Source organism: Xenopus laevis, chromosome 4S, assembly GCF_017654675.1.
Source record: "Xenopus laevis strain J_2021 chromosome 4S, Xenopus_laevis_v10.1, whole genome shotgun sequence".
NCBI lineage: Eukaryota > Metazoa > Chordata > Amphibia > Anura > Pipidae > Xenopus > Xenopus laevis.
In genome coordinates, this window is record NC_054378.1 from 120,271,345 (window position 1) to 120,290,351 (window position 19,007).

General features: G+C 42.1%; 1 protein-coding gene across 15 annotated transcripts in view; it reads left to right on the forward strand.

The window, feature by feature from the left end:
- foxp1.S (forkhead box P1 S homeolog) overlaps window positions 1–19,007 on the forward strand; it is a 629,350-nt gene that overhangs the window by 334,441 nt on the left and 275,902 nt on the right. The window contains exon 1 of one of the 15 annotated variants that reach the window (XM_018259721.2): window positions 1,759–1,984. The exons of 13 other annotated variants lie outside the window; for them this stretch is intronic. The gene's annotated coding sequence lies outside the window, so the exon portion shown is untranslated. Of the gene's footprint in view, window positions 1–1,758; window positions 1,985–19,007 lie in introns of those variants that run through there. One more of the 15 variants, XM_018259725.2, reaches the window with a different exon arrangement.

Here is a 19,007-nt window from a genome sequence, read left to right on the forward strand (position 1 = left end):
AAAGGCCTGTTAAAACAAGCAAACAGAACTGGTTGGGAACAGCAGCGCTGACACCAACACCATTAGCTGTAAAAGTTAAAAAAAAAAAAAATTCCATTTCTCTGCAACTATGTTATTGTTTACTTTACCATACACATCCTAATATGGTTACCTCCCTGTTAAACACCACCGCCGCTCCTGAAACAGTGAGGGGCCCCCTCTTGGGAGCAAAGGCTCAAACTGCCGCTTTCAGGGAATCAGACACCGACTTCACAACAGAAACAAGCGTCAGAGCCCAGAAACAGCCTCTGCCTTTATTAAAGGAACAGTAACACCAAACAATTAAATGTAAATATAATGTAGTGTTGTGTTGCACTGGTAAAACTGGTGTGTTTGCTTCAGAAACTCTACTATAGTTTATATAAACAAGCTGCTGTGTAACCATGGGGGCAGCCATTCAAGCACAGGATACACAGTAGATAACAGATAAGTACTACTATAGTTTATATAAACAAGCTGCTGTGTAGCCATGGGGGCAGCCATTCAAGCACAGGATACACAGTAGATAACAGATAAGTACTACTATAGTTTATATAAACAAGCTGCTGTGTAGCCATGGGGGCAGCCATTCAAGCACAGGATACACAGTAGATAACAGATAAGTACTACTATAGTTTATATAAACAAGCTGCTGTGTAGCCATGGGGGCAGGCATTCAAGCACAGGATACACAGTAGATAACAGATAAGTACTACTATAGTTTATATAAACAAGCTGCTGTGTAGCCATGGGGGCAGCCATTCAAGCACAGGATACACAGTAGATAACAGATAAGTACTACTATAGTTTATATAAACAAGCTGCTGTGTAGCCATGGGGGCAGCCATTCAAGCACAGGATACACAGTAGATAACAGATAAGTACTACTATAGTTAATATTATCAAGCTGCCCTCAAGTTTGCCATTTCAGCAATCTGGTTTCTAGGGTCCAAATTCCCTTAGCAACCATGCACTGGTTTGAATAAAGACTGGAATATGAATAGGAGAAGCCTGACTAGAAAGATCAGTTATAAAAAGTAGCAATAACAATACATTTGTAGCCTTACAGAGCATTTGTTTTAGTTGGGATCAGTGACCCCCATTTAGGGTTGCCGGTAAAAATGGCGGTTGATCCCAATGTTATTAATAGGGAAAAAAGATAAATATATAGGAAGGCTGGTATTTTTTTTCCAGAAAAGGTGCCAACCCTACCCCCATTTGAAAGCTGGAAAGAATCAGAAGAAGGCAATTAATTTAAAAAAAAACTAGTTAAAATAAATAAGAAAGACCAGTCGAAAAGTTGCTTAGAATTAGCCATTCAACAACTGAAAGATACCTTGAAGGTGAACTACCCGTTTAACGGAAAAGTAGGCATTTTAGAGGCAGTTGGGAGGTGGCATTTGCCCTGGGGCATCACAGCACCTCCTCGAGGGGAAAGGGCAGCTAATAATGTATATTATAGATCAGGTGAGTCCTACCTGCAGCCTTTCAGCTCACCTATAACTCTGCTACAGAAACAGCTGGAGGGCTGACTGTGTGCCCCCCGTCTCCTTGTTCAGCCCTAATAGGTGACAGTTTGGCGCTTGAGGTTCACTAGTGTCCCTGGCCTGGGGAGAGTTGCTCATTGCCCAGTGTTGAGATGTTTCTTGTGCAACTGTCACACAGATTCTGTGAATGTCACCCCCCCCCTTCCCTCCTGCACTTGTACATTCTGATCACAGGGCCGTTTACTCATTCTAGTGTAAACACTGCTGTAAATACTCTCTCTCTCTCTCTCTCTCTCTCTCTCTCTCTCTCGCTCGCTCCCAGTTAGAGCGTTTGTCAGTAGCCACAGTTTACTTTCCATGCAAACTCCTCGTGACTCCCCAGTCTTGTCTTCTGAGTGAACCCCCTTTCCTCTGCATGACTCCCAAACCCTCATGGTGCCGACCGCAGCCGCTTACTGCCTGTGAGGCTAAGACACAAGGTAGGTTCTTTCAAACTCTGAGATCTTGGGGGATCAGGAGGGAGGGACACTGTTTTCTCTCCGCTGCTGCCACTTGTCAGACCAATGCAAGGGTTAAAAAAAAATAGATAGATACTAATGAATAATAAAAATATGAGCATTGATCCCGCTGTCTCCAAATGGGGAAGCCAGACAGCGAAAAAGAGTTTTTAAATTGTGTAACTTGAGGAAGCGACCAACTGCACTTTGCTTCTACTGAGCAGCTACTCTCACTCCTGCCTTCCCTGTTTAACTCCTTCCTCTCCTTTCTGTAGTGTTGCACACACTTATGAAGCAGTGTTTTCTTTCACCCCTCTCTGTTAATTGGTGCAGATGGAGTTTCATGCGTGGGCTTTGTAGCTGCGCCCATTGGCAGTTTGGGATAAATCGTCTGACAACGCTGTGCCTTTAATGCAGGATTACACTTGTGCCCAATGCACCCTGAAGGTTTGTGCAAAGGCACGTGATGCAGAATGAAATCATTCCAATTACTTTTATTTTACATTTTGTCCATCTAGTGGGGTGAAAATTATTTGAAAATTAAAATGATTGCTAAATAAGTTGAGTGCACTTTATTCACCCAATTTATATGCCTTAAATCATATGGAAAGAAGCTGTTTAGATGCCCAGCTGTTGGCATGAACTGGAACAGGTAACACTATACCATGTAAAAAAAAACCCGTAGTACAGCCTTGAAAATCACAATGAAGGCACTGCGGGCACCCTGATATGTGGCACAGGTATCTGTCAGCTCTTCATACCCGCAGCCAGGCACCCTGATATGTGGCACAGGTATCTGTCAGCTCTTCATACCCGCAGCCAGGCACCCTGATATGTGGCACAGAAATCTGTCAGCTCTTCATACCCGCAGCCAGGCACCCTGATATGTGCCACAGGTATCTGTCAGCTCTTTATACCCACTGCCAGGCACCCTGATATGTGGCACAGGTATCTGTCAGCTCTTCATACCCACGGCCAGGCACCCTGATATGTGGCATAAGTATCTGTCAGCTCTTCATACCCGCAGCCAGGCACCCTGATATATATCACAGGTATCTGTCAGCTCTTCATACCCACAATCAGTTCCAAGTCTTAATTCCTCCCTTTCCTTGTGTTTCTTTATTATTATTATTTGTACAAGCGTTCTGAAATTGTGTAACATTTGCACTTGAATAATTCATGGCTTTTGTTTAATCTTTGACTCTTTTTGCTTGCAATGCTGCAGTTTTGGATGTGATTCGATCTGCATATTTCATCAGAGCATTGCCCAGAGGCCTTATGGGAAACCATCTCTGGTCCTCTCTGAATTTAATCCCATTGATATGTCGGTTTATGTTGCTTTTTCATATTAGGGAATATGCCAGATATCCGCAAAGCTTGTGTTTTTTGTATTTGGCGACGTGTCTCTGGTAACTGCATCAGGCCGCTGGGGCTTTAAGGGTTAAGTAGTCAGTGCTGAATTATTTTGCAGAACTTGAACTTGCCCCTCACTTCAATCACTTGCCCCTTTTTTCAACCCTAAAACTGCAGCTCAATATTGAGGACACAATTGATTTTTCAGCATAAAAAAAAAAATAGTCTGGGACCCACCTGCCAAATAAATCCATTTACCCAAATATTATTGCACCAAGTCCCCACATTACATTACATTTTCCATTTGTTTTAACAGCAAGGAGCTCTTTTTTTATTTAACCATCTCCAGCCTGGAACTTTCCGCTGCACCGAATCGGCCGAATTCAGGATTTCAGTGATATCTTTAACCTATAATGGATATTTCCTTCGCCGTTTGATCTTAATTACGCCAGTGGATTTCACCTTTACATTTGCACTATACCTGGGCCCTTTGAACTTCTCTATTTTCCAAGGACGGAATGTATACGCTTTAATCAGACGTGGATATATATTCACGCGTCGGACGGATTTATGTCGGGGAGCAGATTGGCTGTTTCCTCATTATGGAGACTCCCTGTACATAATGAGCCTCATCATTAGTTGTCGGAGGGAAATGTGCCCGACTGCTGCCTTGAAAGGCACATCATTTGCATAGCACTTCAGAGCCGCCGCTTTAATAGATTCCTCCATGCAGAAAATGAAAAGCTGGGCTCTCTAAATTTTTCAAGATTTTTTTTTTTTCTTTAAATCATAAATCTTTTTTTACTAAAAAAAAAACCAACAAACATCGGATTTATCATAAAAAAAGAAATTGATTGATGAATTATGGAAGAATTTTTGCACTGAAGTCTCTCGTGAGTATGAACCAAACTCATTTGTTTTCATTTTTTTTTTTTTTAAATAGTAAATTGGGCAGGAGCTGCACCCTTGGTCACTAAGCGTCAGCCCAAGGGTTAAGAAAAGGTGGGGAGGCAAGATATGAGGATATACACACACACACATTCCTTCTTGGAAAGCCATTTAAGTAAGCAAAGGGAGTTTATTTAATTGTGTGTTCTTGAACATGTCACCTTGTGATGCAGTGAAAAGTTCAGGCAGCAAAGCAAAATGGGGGCAAAGGGTCGCCTTACCCTTTAAAGGTGTGGTTCACCTTTAAGTTAACTATTAGGATGTTATAGAATAGCCAGTTCTGCACAAATTTTCAGATGAACTTTGCTTTTTCTGAATTTTTCCAGCATTCAAATGGGGGTCACTGACCCCGTCTAAAAAACAAATGCTCTGTAAGGCTGCACATTTAGGGGGTTATTTATCAATATTTATCAATATTTTCTGCTACAAACTCCGATCAAATCTGCTCAGGTTTTTTTACGCTTATTTATTATTACATTTTCCTGAAAATTAGCTTTGTGGGGGGAAAAATTAGATTTTAACGATTTTTTTGGATTTTTCTAACAATTTTCACGATTTTTTCCGCATTCTTCACCCGAAAACTCAGATTTTTGCCTGAAAACTCAGGGTATTGCACGAAACCCAGCGCACATCAAAAAATCATTGGGACTTCTCCCATTGACTTATATGTAACCTCGACAGGTCTGAGATGCCGGATTTTTTGACTCAAGACTTTTCCATCCTCGCGGGTTTAATACATTTTGAAAAAATCGTGATTTTTTTAAAAGTCCGATTTTATAAAATAAAATCACAAATTTTTCGTGATTTTTGCATTTGGGGTTTAATAAATAACCCCCTTATTGTTATTGCTCGTCTTCCTATTCAGGCCTCTCTCTCCTATTCATATTCCAGTCTCTTATTCAAATCAATGCACGGTTGCTAGGGGAATTTGGTCCCTAGCAACCAGATTGATGGAATTGCAAATTGGAGAACTGCTGAATAAAAGGTAAATAACTCAAAAACCACAAATAATAAAATGAAAACCAATTGGACATTGTCTTAAAATATCACTCTCTACATCATACTAGGAAATAAAGTGCATGAACATCAATAAATCCATGTAATTCTTTAAACCCGTTTATCCGCGCGCGGGGGGGGTGGAGTTGACGCTATATGTTTTTTTTTTCCCCCTCGTAAATTGGGTATTTGTTTTAAACTTAACCAATCACTTTGATATGCTAATTAGGGTGTAATTGAATTTGAGCCCAGTAATGATGATGCAGTTATTATGGACATAACTGATGCAGTTAAGCTGAGAGTAATCTCATTTGCATACTGTACATGCCAGTAAATTAAGCCCTTTCTTCCACTGCTTCTGCTTTAATTTTCCACTTCTTTTCACACAGTCGCTCACCTCTGAGCCCTCTCTCTCTCTCTCTCTCTCTCTCTCTCATAGTCTCGAGGGGTGTTTGATGTAGAGAGGCACTAGCCAGGAGAGGAACATCGTTGCAACCCTTAAAGGAGAGCTAACCCCTAAAATTTAATATGGCTAAAAAGGTCATATTTTATATAGTGAACTTATTGCACGAGGCTAAAGTTTGAGCTTGTCAATAGCAGCAATGATCCAGGACTTCAAACTTGTCACAGGGGGTCACCATCTTGGAAAGTGTCTGTGACACTCACATGCTCAGTGGGCTCTGAGCAGCTGTTGAGAAGCTAAGCTTAGCTGATGCTACAGGGCTGATTATTAAAGGGGAACTCCACAAAAAATAACTTAAGCTTTTTGAAAAGTAAACATAATTTCAAGCAAATTTGCAATATACAACAATTAAAAAATATGCAGACTTTTCATGATTTTTAATGGTTTGAACAGTTCCCTAAGCCTAGCTCCCTGCTCTCCTGCTGATCTGTCTGACTACTTTGCTGAGCTGGCTGACTACTGTTACTTTGTATCAACAGTCACCTGTCCTCAGCCTGCATCCTCCAAACCCCACAATTCCCTGCACAGGGAATTTCAATAAGGAAAAGAACATTACAGTGCAATGCATTGTGGTTTATGTAGTTCCTGCATGCTGTCTGTAAGCTGTGGAGAAGTTATTACAATGTGTAACATCAGTGTTTAGTCCCTCCTTCCCTGCCAGGATTTCAAATGATGCAGAAAGAGAAGAACTGTTAAACAGCTGGATTTCAGCATAGAAAATGGCATTTATTTATACTTTTTGAAGAAACAGGTAACTGTGATGGGGATATTAGGGTTTTCTGTGTTATGTGGCCTCTTTATCAAATTTTGGTTTGGAAGCCACAGTTCCCCTTTTAAATCTGATTTTAGTTGCACTGGTTTCTGTGCTGTCATGTAGTAATTATCTGTATTAATTACTAATCAGCCTGAGGGCAGAGATTTGGGGAGATTTAGTTGCCCGGCAATAAATCTCCTCTTCTTTTGGCGACTAATCTCCCGAACTGCCTTCCCACCGGCTAGAATCTAAATCACTGGCGGGATGGCACTCAGAGCGCTATGAACTTCGGAAAACAAAGTGCTCCGAGTGCCATCCCGCTGGCTAGTATTTAAATCGTCGGTGGGATGGCACTCTGAGCACTTTGTTTTCCGAAGCCGTCCGAAGTTCGAAGCGCTCCGATTGCCAGCGATTTCGATTCTAGCCGGCGGGAAGGCAGTTCGGCAGCTAGAAGTTGCCGAAGTATTACTACGGAAAAACGAATCGCTCCGAGTGCCATCCTGCCGGCGATTTAGGTTCTAGATGGCGGGAAGGCAGTTCGGGGAGATTAGTTGCCTGAAGAAGAGGTGACTAAATCTCCCCGAATCTTTGCGTGTGACATTTCTATTCTATGTGTACTGTATATTGTGAGTGGGTCCCTAAGCTCAGTAAGTGACAGCAGCACAGAGCATGTGCAGTGAATTAGCAGAGTTGAAGATTTTGAAGACACTTAAGGTGGCCATAGACGCACAGATAATATCGTACGAAACGAATTTTCGTCCGATATTCGTTGCGTGTATGGTGGAAAAAGAGCCGACCAATATCGGCAGAAGACTTGGATATCAGTCGGCTCGTCAATCGGACTGGACGGAAAATTTTGATCGGGTGCCTTTGAAGGAACCCAAACATCGGCCATTGTTAAGTGCTGAATCATCAGATACAGGTAGAATTCTATTGTTTCTTCCCATATATCTACCTGTATATCTGACGATTCAGCTCTACACGTGTGTATTGAAACAAATGATCTTTCTAGGAAAGATCTTTTCCAAGAAAGATTGTTATTGTTACGTCTATGGCCACCTTTATACGGGCAACGTTGGTGTCATAAAAACTCTACTTCTGTGGGTTGTTGGTGTCTATTTCCATATAAAACTGAATGAATTCAAACTGGAGGATCAATGATAGAGGCGCGTGGTTCTTTTAGGGCTTGCAGCATGACCCTTGCTTGGCTATACCCCGACATTGCTGTTGAGAGAGTTGTTCTATAACAGGAGGAGATAAACGAGTGCCGCTGTGTTTTCCCGGGGTTAATTGCTTATAGCAACACCGTGAGATCTTCTTGTTTCTGATGGAGAGAAAAGCAAGACCTTCACAGTCCAACAGCAACTCTCACCCAAGTGCAATCTAATGAAACCCCTCCTGCAAAATGTGAGCTCACTGGAGGGTGAAACTCCTCTTTGCAGCCAGAGAATGCTGGGAAATGTAGTTAACAACATACTGCAAGGGCAGCAAATATTATAAGCCATTTTAAGATTGTTTTAATAGAACCTTTGTCTGATCCCTACCAACTCATCTCAGGACTCCGGTTTCCCTTGCATGTGATAGGGGCAATAAAAGCACAGTGTGCCTGGATTGAATCAGACCACGGATGTAGTTCTCTTCCAACTGATACACATGGGGCTTCCGTTCTGACACCATTATTGACCTTGGACCAAAGGAGTGGATCATCCTTGAGTGGCTCACATTTTTCATGAGTGGATCTTCCCTGCAGGACCAGTGTAAAGCTGCCCATGTACAGATCTACTTGTTTGATGAGGTTGACAGAGTAGATCTAATCGCCAAATGAGTCTGATCCAATTGTTTGGCCCCCACACCAACAATAAATAATATTAGCTGTCTGATCCCTGGAAATATATTGCTTGGACAGGCCCTTGCTTTGGCCCAACCCATAGGTCAATAAATTGCCCAGAGCCTGAATCAGCTTGTGGGGGAGTCAGAAGCAATTTTGGGGCAGCCGCCGTGGGTGTGACAATTACGGATGCACCGAATCCAGGATTCAGTTCGGAATTTGGCTAGGCTTCGGCCTTTTTCATCAGGATTCGGATTCGGCCTAATCCCTATGCCTGTCTGAACCGAATCCAAATCCTAATATGCATATGTAAATTAGGGGCGGATTCGGTTCGATATTCGGCCGAATCTTTCACCAAGGATTTAGGGATTTGGCCGAATCCCAAATAGTGCACCCCTAGTGAAAATGTTGAAAATCCAAATGTTTATGCAGAGCAAACTCTTTAATGTCGTTTGTCACTTCTAAAAACTCTGTTCTGTGCCTTTTAAAAAAGCCTCCTTTATCTTAGCTCCTCATAAGTCTCCTTGTTGTAACATTTGGTATAAAATAAATAAACCCTGCAAATCCATTAAATGAATGCGACCAATGATGTGTATCCTGGAAACTTATACGCTCTGTATCCAGACAAGCCTCCAGCTTTATTTATTTTCCACTTACTTATTTAGGCAGTAGGTCTTTGCTGCTTTCTAGTTTTTTCGCATAGTAAAAATAACCAGGGGTGTATTAATAGCTCAAAACCCTGTAGTGTGGGAGGCTGTGTCTGTACTCATTGGTGCAGCGCACATTCAGCTCCTCACTCTGCAGCAACTGTAGTAGCAGTGGGCATAGGAGCCTCTGAGTGTGAATGTGACATAACAGCTATAGAAGGGAGAGATGGTGTCTATAGTAACAGTGGATAATAGTCTCTGGGAAGGGAGTGTGACTGTGGGATAGCAGGTATAGTAGGGAGAGATGGTGTCTATAGTAACAGTGGATAATAGTCTCTGGGAAGGGACAGTGACTGTGGGATAGCAGGTATAGTAGGGAGAGATGGTGCCTATAGTAACAGTGGATAATAGTCTCTGGGAAGGGAGTGTGACTGTGGGATAGCAGGTATAGTAGGGAGAGATGGTGTCTATAGTAACAGTGGATAATAGTCTCTGGGAAGGGAGTGTGACTGTGGGATAGCAGGTATAGTAGGGAGAGATGGTGTCTATAGTAACAGTGGATAATAGTCTCTGGGAAGGGAGTGTGACTGTGGGATAGCAGGTATAGTAGGGAGAGATGGTGCCTATAGTAACAGTGGGATAATAGTCTCTGGGAAGGGAGTGTGACTGTGGGATAGCAGGTATAGTAGGGAGAGATGGTGCCTATAGTAACAGTGGATAATAGTCTCTGGGAAGGGAGTGTGACTGTGGGATAGCAGGTATAGTAGGGAGAGATGGTGTCTATAGTAACAGTGGGATAATAGTCTCTGGGAAGGGAGTGTGACTGTGGGATAGCAGGTATAGTAAGGAGAGATGGTGCCTATAGTAACAGTGGATAATAGTCTCTGGGAAGGGAGTGTGACTGTGGGATAGCAGGTATAGTAGGGAGAGATGGTGTCTATAGTAACAGTGGGATAATAGTCTCTGGGAAGGGAGTGTGACTGTGGGATAGCAGGTATAGTAGGGAGAGATGGTGCCTATAGTAACAGTGGATAATAGTCTCTGGGAAGGGAGCGTGACTGTGGGATAGCAGGTATAGTAGGGAGAGATGGTGCCTATAGTAACAGTGGATAATAGTCTCTGGGAAGGGAGTGTGACTGTGGGATAGCAGGTATAGTAGGGAGAGATGGTGCCTATAGTAACAGTGGATAATAGTCTCTGGGAAGGGAGTGTGACTGTGGGATAGCAGGTATAGTAGGGAGAGATGGTGTCTATAGTAACAGTGGGATAATAGTCTCTGGGAAGGGAGTGTGACTGTGAGATAGCAGGTATAGTAGGGAGAGATGGTGCCTATAGTAACAGTGGATAATAGTCTCTGGGAAGGGAGTGTGACTGTGGGATAGCAGGTATAGTAGGGAGAGATGGTGTCTATAGTAACAGTGGATAATAGTCTCTGGGAAGGGAGTGTGACTGTGGGATAGCAGGTATAGTAGGGAGAGATGGTGCCTATAGTAACAGTGGATAATAGTCTCTGGGAAGGGAGTGTGACTGTGGGATAGCAGGTATAGTAGGGAGAGATGGTGTCTATAGTAACAGTGGATAATAGTCTCTGGGAAGGGAGTGTGACTGTGGGATAGCAGGTATAGTAGGGAGAGATGGTGTCTATAGTAACAGTGGGATAATAGTAACCACCCCAAGACTGGCCCTGACAAGTAGACACCCAGATAGTATATTGTTTGTATGAACCCAGGACTTAAGCATTGCAATGTCAGCTATGGTAGTGATCATAATTGTTGGTATTTGTGTGTGAGGAGGGCAGATCTCTTACACACCTCCTACTACTGATCCAGATATCCCAGAATTCCCACATGAGCCAAATGATTTTGGATGTGCGTTGCTATCGGGAGATGATTTCAGGCAAAGTTGCTGCAAACCCACACAGACGACTTGCATTTCTACCAATCCGCTCAGAGTTTATTAGTAAAAAGGAGCACAGAATAGCGACGGTTAATCTTTTATCTGCGAGGATATCTTTATTCCCCCTTGTTAATAGATCGTTGCACCAAAGTATTATGCTTTTTTTTTTTTTTTTTTTAAAGCACTTTGGTTAAAAGCACAGTGTAAGGCAAAATAATACATTACTTGACATTAATTATACACCGGTATAAATCAAAACAGCCCTATTGCTATTATAGTGATATGAACTGAAAGGTACGAGTATAATTAGCTATTTGTACCTTTTCAAGCGACTACAAAAAAAAAATAACCGATCTATAGGTGGATGTCACATGGAAAACAATCACATTGTGGTTAATGAAAGTCAATTAACTTGTATCATTAGGCTCCAAACTCATGTGAGCGTTAATAGTCGCGGAGGAACCGCTGAGAGCTTTGACGGCTTTTCCCGGCTCTTTCCAGGTAGGCGATATTAGATTTCCTATTAACAATGCAGCAAAATGACAATACAGGTATTGGATCCATTATCCAGAAACCCATTATCCAGAAAGCTCCGAATTACAGAATGGCCGTCTCCCATATAGACTCCATTTTATCCAAATTATCCAAATTTTTAAAAATAATATCCTTTTTCTGTGTAATAATAAAACAGTAGCTTGTACTTGATCCCAACTAAGATATAATTAATCCTTATTGGAGGCAAAACCAGCCTATTGGGTTTATTTAAAGGGGACCTGTCACCCAGACATAAAAAAGCTGTATAATAAAAGTCCTTTTCAAGTTAAAAATGAAATACAAATTCTTTTTGTATTAAAGCATTCATAGCTGTTGTAAACTGGTTTAAAAATCTCAGCTGTCAATCAAATATTGTCTGCTCCGCCTCTATGCCTTAGACAATTACTTTCACTTTCCATTCAGCACTTCCTACATGTCACTGCATTTCCTGCATTCCCCCTCTCTCATTACCAATTAATTGTGTAGCCAGGGCATGGCAGGGTCGGACTGGCCCGGTAGGACACCAGGAAAAAACCCGGTGGGCCCCATGCCGGGCCAGACCCCCCTCTCCCAATCCCAATCAATTTTAAAATAAAAAGTTTCGGACAAGCGCAGTGGTGCGTGCCAGGTAGTGACAGCGCGTGTGCGCCCGGCATCGCTTCAATAGGGGAGGTGATGAGGAGGCAGGGGGGCCGGAGGGCAGGTGGGGGGGCCCTGGACGGCAGTCCCGGTGGGCCATGGACCCCCCAGTCCGACCCTGGGACATGGGGATGGACATCAGGTCCCCTATTGTGCACAAACAAGATTTTTGTGATGATGTAAGACGTGTCTTAATAACAGTGTCCACAAAATGGCTCCTGCCTGCTTGTTATAATTCCCAGAGTTCCCAAACAGAAGAAACAATAACTCATATAATACAATTAAGGTTTTTTTTTTTTTGCTTGACTAACGCAATAAACTAGGATTTCGAATAATTTTTTTGGGTGACAGATCCCCTTTAATGTTTCAATGATTTTCTAGTAGACTTAAGGTACGAAGATCCAAATTATGGAAAGATCCGTTATCTGGGAAAACCACCGGTCCCAAGCATTCTGGATAACAGGTATTGTTCTCCTCTTAAAGCTAAGGACATTCCTCCCAACTGTCCCTTTTTCGGAGGGACAGTCCCACTTTTGACAGCTCAACCCGCAGTCCCTCATTTGTACTGGAAAGTCCCTCTTTTCTCTGCACTGAACAGCCAGAAAAAGAAATAAAGTTTCTCACTTAATTGGCTTTTAGCAGAGAGCCCAGAACAGCTAACAGGTGCAAATAAGATACTTTGTAACAATTTTGAGACACAAAAACACAGTTTAGATAAGGAGAAATATTTTCAAACTTTCATAATCTGCCAAATTTTGTAAAATGAACATGGTATTTAGGGGGTGTGGCCACAGAAAGGGGTGTGGTCAAAAAAATTGCTGCGCTACGTGCGGCAAAAAAATTGTCCCTCTTTTTACTTCCAAAATGTTGGGAGGTATGTAAGGATGCACTGAATCCATTATTTTGGGATTCAGCTAAATCCTATGAACCCATAGTGAAGGATTTGGCCGAAACACGAACTGAATCCGACAGGACGAATAAGAAAAGAAGCGCAGGCTACGCACACAAATGTTTTCCTTCCTTGTTTGTGTGATGAAAAGTCACATGATTGTCAAGATTCAGATTAGGTGCGGCCAGGAACAAGGATTCGGACGAATACGAATCCTGCTGAAAAATATCGAACCTAATCCTGGATTCACTATAGTCTTTGTACCCAAAGCTCTACTAGGTTCGCCATCTTTTCCCCCTTTCCAGAAGGAGAAAGGAAGCTGATGTCACAGGGGGAGAGACTGTGACATTGATGGGCGGGGTGATGATGGCGTAAGACATACCTCCCAACTGTCCCGTTTTTCGTGGTACAGTCCCAATTTTGACAGCTCAACCCTCAGTCCTGGATTCTTACTGAAATGTCATGACTTTCTCTTTGATCTCCAGCACTGAACAGCCAGAAAAAGAAACAAAGTTTGTAAAACGTAATTGGTTTTTGTCAGAGTCCATAATATGTGGCAGGTTCACTTAGATACTTTTGTAACACTTTAAAATAAGAAAAGATACAATTGTAACAATTTAAGATAAGCAGGTCTCATGGGAAAACTGTAAAGGGATGGTTCACCTTTCAGTTAACTTTTTGTTATAGAATGGCCATTTCTAAGCAACTTTTCAATTGGTCTTCATTATTTATTTTTTTATAGTTTTTTAATTATTTGCCTTTTGCTTCTGACCCTATTCCAGCTTCCAAAAGGAGGTCACTGACCCCATGTAAAAAAACAAATGCTCTGTAAGGCTACACATATATTGTTATTGCTACTTTTTATTCCTCCTCTTTCAATTCAGGCCTCTCCTATTCATAGTCCAGTCTCTTATTCAAATTTTTGCAAAACTTTCAAAGTCCTGCGTTTGCACTGGAAAGTCCCGATTTCTCTGCACTGAACAGCCAAAAAAGATACAACATTTCTAACTTAATTGGCTCTTGGCAGAGAGCCCAGGGTATATACTTAAGATACATTTGTAACTGTTTTGTCCCTTGGAAGAAGTTAGACTCACAGCTTAAAGGGCAATTCACCTTCATTAGTAAAACTGTAATAAAACATAAAAACTACAGAAATGTGTTCAAACTTTCATAACCTGGCAAATTTTTTTAAAATGGGCATTGTAATTAGGGATATTTCCCTACTAGTATTGAATTGTTTACCCAAAAGCAGAGTAAACCGTTGGGAAGGGGGAAGAATAAAGCCGAGTATGTCGGAGTTTGCCAGATACTGTGCTGGAGCAGCAAACAGGGAGTTTCATGGTGTTTTGGTCACAGTTGAGGCAGATAAACACAGTGGAGGCAGTTTGTGTGTGTTCTGTTCTCTCTGTATCAAAATACAATAAACCAAAGGTGCTTTGATCAACATGAAATAGATTTTTCTTCCCAGTTACTGATTAGGCTTAGAATCCTAGACAGTGTGTTTTTTAGTCGGATGCAGTAGAGAGATATGATATCATTTTATTATCGCTTTGTTGTGATTAGGACTTGCAGAATTGTAGGCACTTGATACAGGTCAACTGAGCTGCCCAGGCTTTCTCCTGCCTGTGGGGTTATTATGGGTTGTATTGTATTGCAGGCTAGATGTCATCATGAAAATACATATAATATAATATTTTATTTAAAATCTGTAGAGGCTGAAGGCCAATGGGGCCCATAAAATATGGAAATATATTAATTATGTTGTGTTTATACTGTAGTCTCATGCCTGATTCTTTACTATCTGTATCATTTACAGTAGGGGGTACATGATCCCCCATAATACATAAGTGATACTCAGAGTTGCCTGTATAACTCAGCCTGCAGCCTTGTGTCTTTATATGGTCACAGAACAACCCCTCAGTGACTTCTAATATCCTTATCATTTACAGTAGGGGGTACATTATCCCTTATAATACATGAGTGATACTCAGAGTTCCCTGTATAACTCAGCCTGCAGCCTTGTGTCTTTATATGGTCACAGAACCCCTCAGTGACTCCTAATGTCCTTATCATTTACAGTAGGGGGTACATTATCCCTTATAATACATGAGTGATACTCAGAGTTCCCTGTATAACTCAGCCTGCAGTCTTGTGTCTTTATATGGTCACAGAACCCCTCAGTGACTTCTAATATCCTTATCATTTACAGTAGGGGGTACATTATCCCTTATAATACATGAGTGATACTTAGAGTTCCCTGTATAACTCAGCCTGCAGCCTTGTGTCTTTATATGGTCACAGAACCCCTCAGTGACTTCTAATATCCTTATCATTTACAGTAGGGGGTACATTATCCCTTATAATACATGAGTGATACTCAGAGTTCCCTGTATAACTCAGCCTGCAGCCTTGTGCCTTTATATGGTCACAGAACCCCTCAGGACTTCTAATATCCTTATCATTTACAGTAGGGGGTACATTATCCCTTATAATACATGAGTGATACTCAGAGTTTCCTGTATAACTCAGCCTGCAGCCTTGTGTCTTTATATGGTCACAGAACAACCCCTCAGTGACTTCTAATATCCTTATCATTTACAGTAGGGGGTACATTATCCCTTATAATACATGAGTGATACTCAGAGTTTCCTGTATAACTCAGCCTGCAGCCTTGTGTCTTTATATGGTCACAGAACAACCCCTCAGTGACTTCTAATATCCTTATCATTTACAGTAGGGGGTACATTATCCCTTATAATACATGAGTGATACTCAGAGTTCCCTGTATAACTCAGCCTGCAGCCTTGTGCCTTTATATGGTCACAGAACCCCTCAGGACTTCTAATATCCTTATCATTTACAGTAGGGGGTACATTATCCCTTATAATACATGAGTGATACTTAGAGTTCCCTGTATAACTCAGCCTGCAGCCTTGTGTCTTTATATGGTCACAGAACCCCTCAGTGACTTCTAATATCCTTATCATTTACAGTAGGGGGTACATTATCCCTTATAATACATGAGTGATACTCAGAGTTCCCTGTATAACTCAGCCTGCAGCCTTGTGCCTTTATATGGTCACAGAACCCCTCAGGACTTCTAATATCCTTATCATTTACAGTAGGGGGTACATTATCCCTTATAATACATGAGTGATACTCAGAGTTTCCTGTATAACTCAGCCTGCAGCCTTGTGTCTTTATATGGTCACAGAACAACCCCTCAGTGACTTCTAATATCCTTATCATTTACAGTAGGGGGTACATTATCCCTTATAATACATGAGTGATACTCAGAGTTCCCTGTATAACTCAGCCTGCAGCCTTGTGCCTTTATATGGTCACAGAACCCCTCAGGACTTCTAATATCCTTATCATTTACAGTAGGGGGAACATTATCCCTTATAATACATGAGTGATACTCAGAGTTCCCTGTATAACTCAGCCTGCAGTCTTGTGCCTTTATATGGTCACAGAACCCCTCAGGACTTCTAATATCCTTATCATTTACAGTAGGGGGTACATTATCCCTTATAATACATGAGTGATACTATCTGTGTGTATATTATATATATGTATAATGTGTTCATACCAGCATTGTGCTTTCCAGTCTGACACTGTGTATTCCATGGTACTAAGTGAAGTCCCTGCTTTGCATTCAGGAGGGAGCAGGTTTATAAGAAGGTGCAGCCAAGAATGATGTGAGTTATGAGCCACTCGGGAATTTGTACCTTTTCCTCTGTTTGTCATAGTCGTTTTATCGACTTTCCTAATGAGGTCATGATCAGGTAGATATAAAATGCCCCTAGTAAGCAAAGTCATTTCAATCTTAATTATTAGGATAGTTTGCAGATTAAAAAGTTTGACAATCCAAGAGTCAGCACTGAATTTTATGAACAAGGGCCAATTCATCCAAAGGGAAAATGTTGTGCACCGCTGTGCCATCATGATCTTCTTCCCATGGTCAAAGCCTGACGGGATTAAGCCAACTCCATTTTTTTCCATTTCAATCTCTCAAGTTTTGTTGGGTATTTTTTTCTGTGATTCCTGATTGGGGTGGTGACCTCAGGGGCGAGTTATGATGTGGCGATTGGCCAATCGCTGCATCAATCTCAGGGAATTGTGCCCTTTTTTCCTAATATGGAAAACCAGGCAGGCAGTTTTGACCCGAAGAGCCCTTCCAAAAACAGGGACAAAACCGGACAGATGGCATCTGTGTACTTAAGGGAAAATGAAAGCTACCGATGCAGATTATTGCCAATAGATAAGCCACAATAGTGCAAGCTATAACACTATATTTATTCTGCAGAATGCTTTACCATACATGAGTAAACAGCTCTAGAAGCTCTCTCTGTTTGTTTAGGATAGCAGCTGCCATAATAGCTTGGTGTGACATCACTTCCTGCCTGAGTCTCTCTCTGCTCACTCATAGCTCTGGGCTCAAATTACAGCAGGGAGGGGAGGCGGTAGGGGGAAAAGGGAGGGGGGAGGGGTAGAGGAGCAAACTGAGCATGCTCAAGCCCTAGCCCTGGAGGTTTAAGATTAAAACAGGAAGTCTGATACAGAAGCCCATGAGTACACAATAGAAGGAAAGAAATGTGGTGTTTCTTTTGACAGAGGACTCAGAGCAGCATTACTTTGAGGATTTACTGGTGTATTTATATAGGCCTGTCTGATAAAGCTTACTTAGTTTTAGCCTTTCCTTCTCCTTTAATGATGGAATTATAGCCGTGTCACCAATACTCAGGGACACCTTGTTATTTGTGTTTGGGATTGTCCTACATTCAAGCTACTAAAATTATTATTATTCTGTATTTATATAGAGCCAATATATTCTGCAGAGCTTTACAGACATTATACATCATTCCTATCAGTCGCTGCCCCAGTGGAGCTTACAGTCTAAGGTCCCTATCATATTCACACACAAGTATATCAGGAGTCAGTTAACCTGCCTGTATGTTTCTGTGTGGTGAAAGAGAAAACCTAATCATTCTGTTTTCTGACAATATACAAACAAACAGTTGAATAGGGAAGTTGTGATGGATATGCAATTTATATGTAGAGCCCTGGCTGGAATCAAACCCAGAACCCCATTGCTGTAAGCAGAGAATAAAATGACAACCAAGCCCGATGGCGGCGCGTTGTGGACACAGTTGTGGTCTTGCTAAATTGGGTACAGTGTTGGACTGGCCCACCGGGATACCAGGAAAACTCCCATGGGCCCAGGTGTCAGTGGCCCTCCTGCTTCTAAACATTAGGCCTATTTCATGGACATTCCCTATTTCTATGAGAACAAAGAGACTTAATAGATGGAATAATAGATTATAGTATGTAAAGAAAAGAGACATGGGGAAGTGAGGTTGAGTGAGGAGAGAGAGAAAAATACTACTTAAGGTCGAGATGTCGCCAAACGAGCGGATCTCTGTCAGATATGCCCACATTGAATGGCCGATATCGGGTTGATCCAATCATGGGCCCTAGCGCCCAAAAATCAAACATAATGCAGGAGAACCAGGGCCGGATTTCTTCCCCGCCCGCCCCTAGGCCGCGCGGTCCGACCAGGCGGCCGCGCGGTCCTAGCGCCCGCCTTCCCAGCGCGCCGGCGAAAAAACGTCGTTGAATGGGGATGCGAACGTCCCCATAATGCGGCTGGGCGGCATGCCGCCCCTATTTTTTGCCGCCCTAGGCCCGGGCCTATGCGGCCTTGCCGCAAATCCGGGCCTGAGGAGAATGGGCAGTCAGATCGTGGGACTACATACACACAGAGATGCGGCCGTAATCCGACGGGATTTTTTAATATCTACTCTGACCAAATCCGCATGGGTTATTTCCTCTTATTTATCGATACATTTTCCCAAAAAATTCCAGTGCGGGGAAAAAACTCGAACATTTAAATCGTAAGTTTTTTTTTGGATTTTCCTCCTGAAGCCTACGATTTTTTTTTTGTTTTTTTGCCTGAAAAACCACAAAATCTTCGGATTATTGTACGAAATCCAACACAGATCAGGGTATCTTTGGGACCTCTCCCATTGATTTATATATACAACCTAGGCAGGTC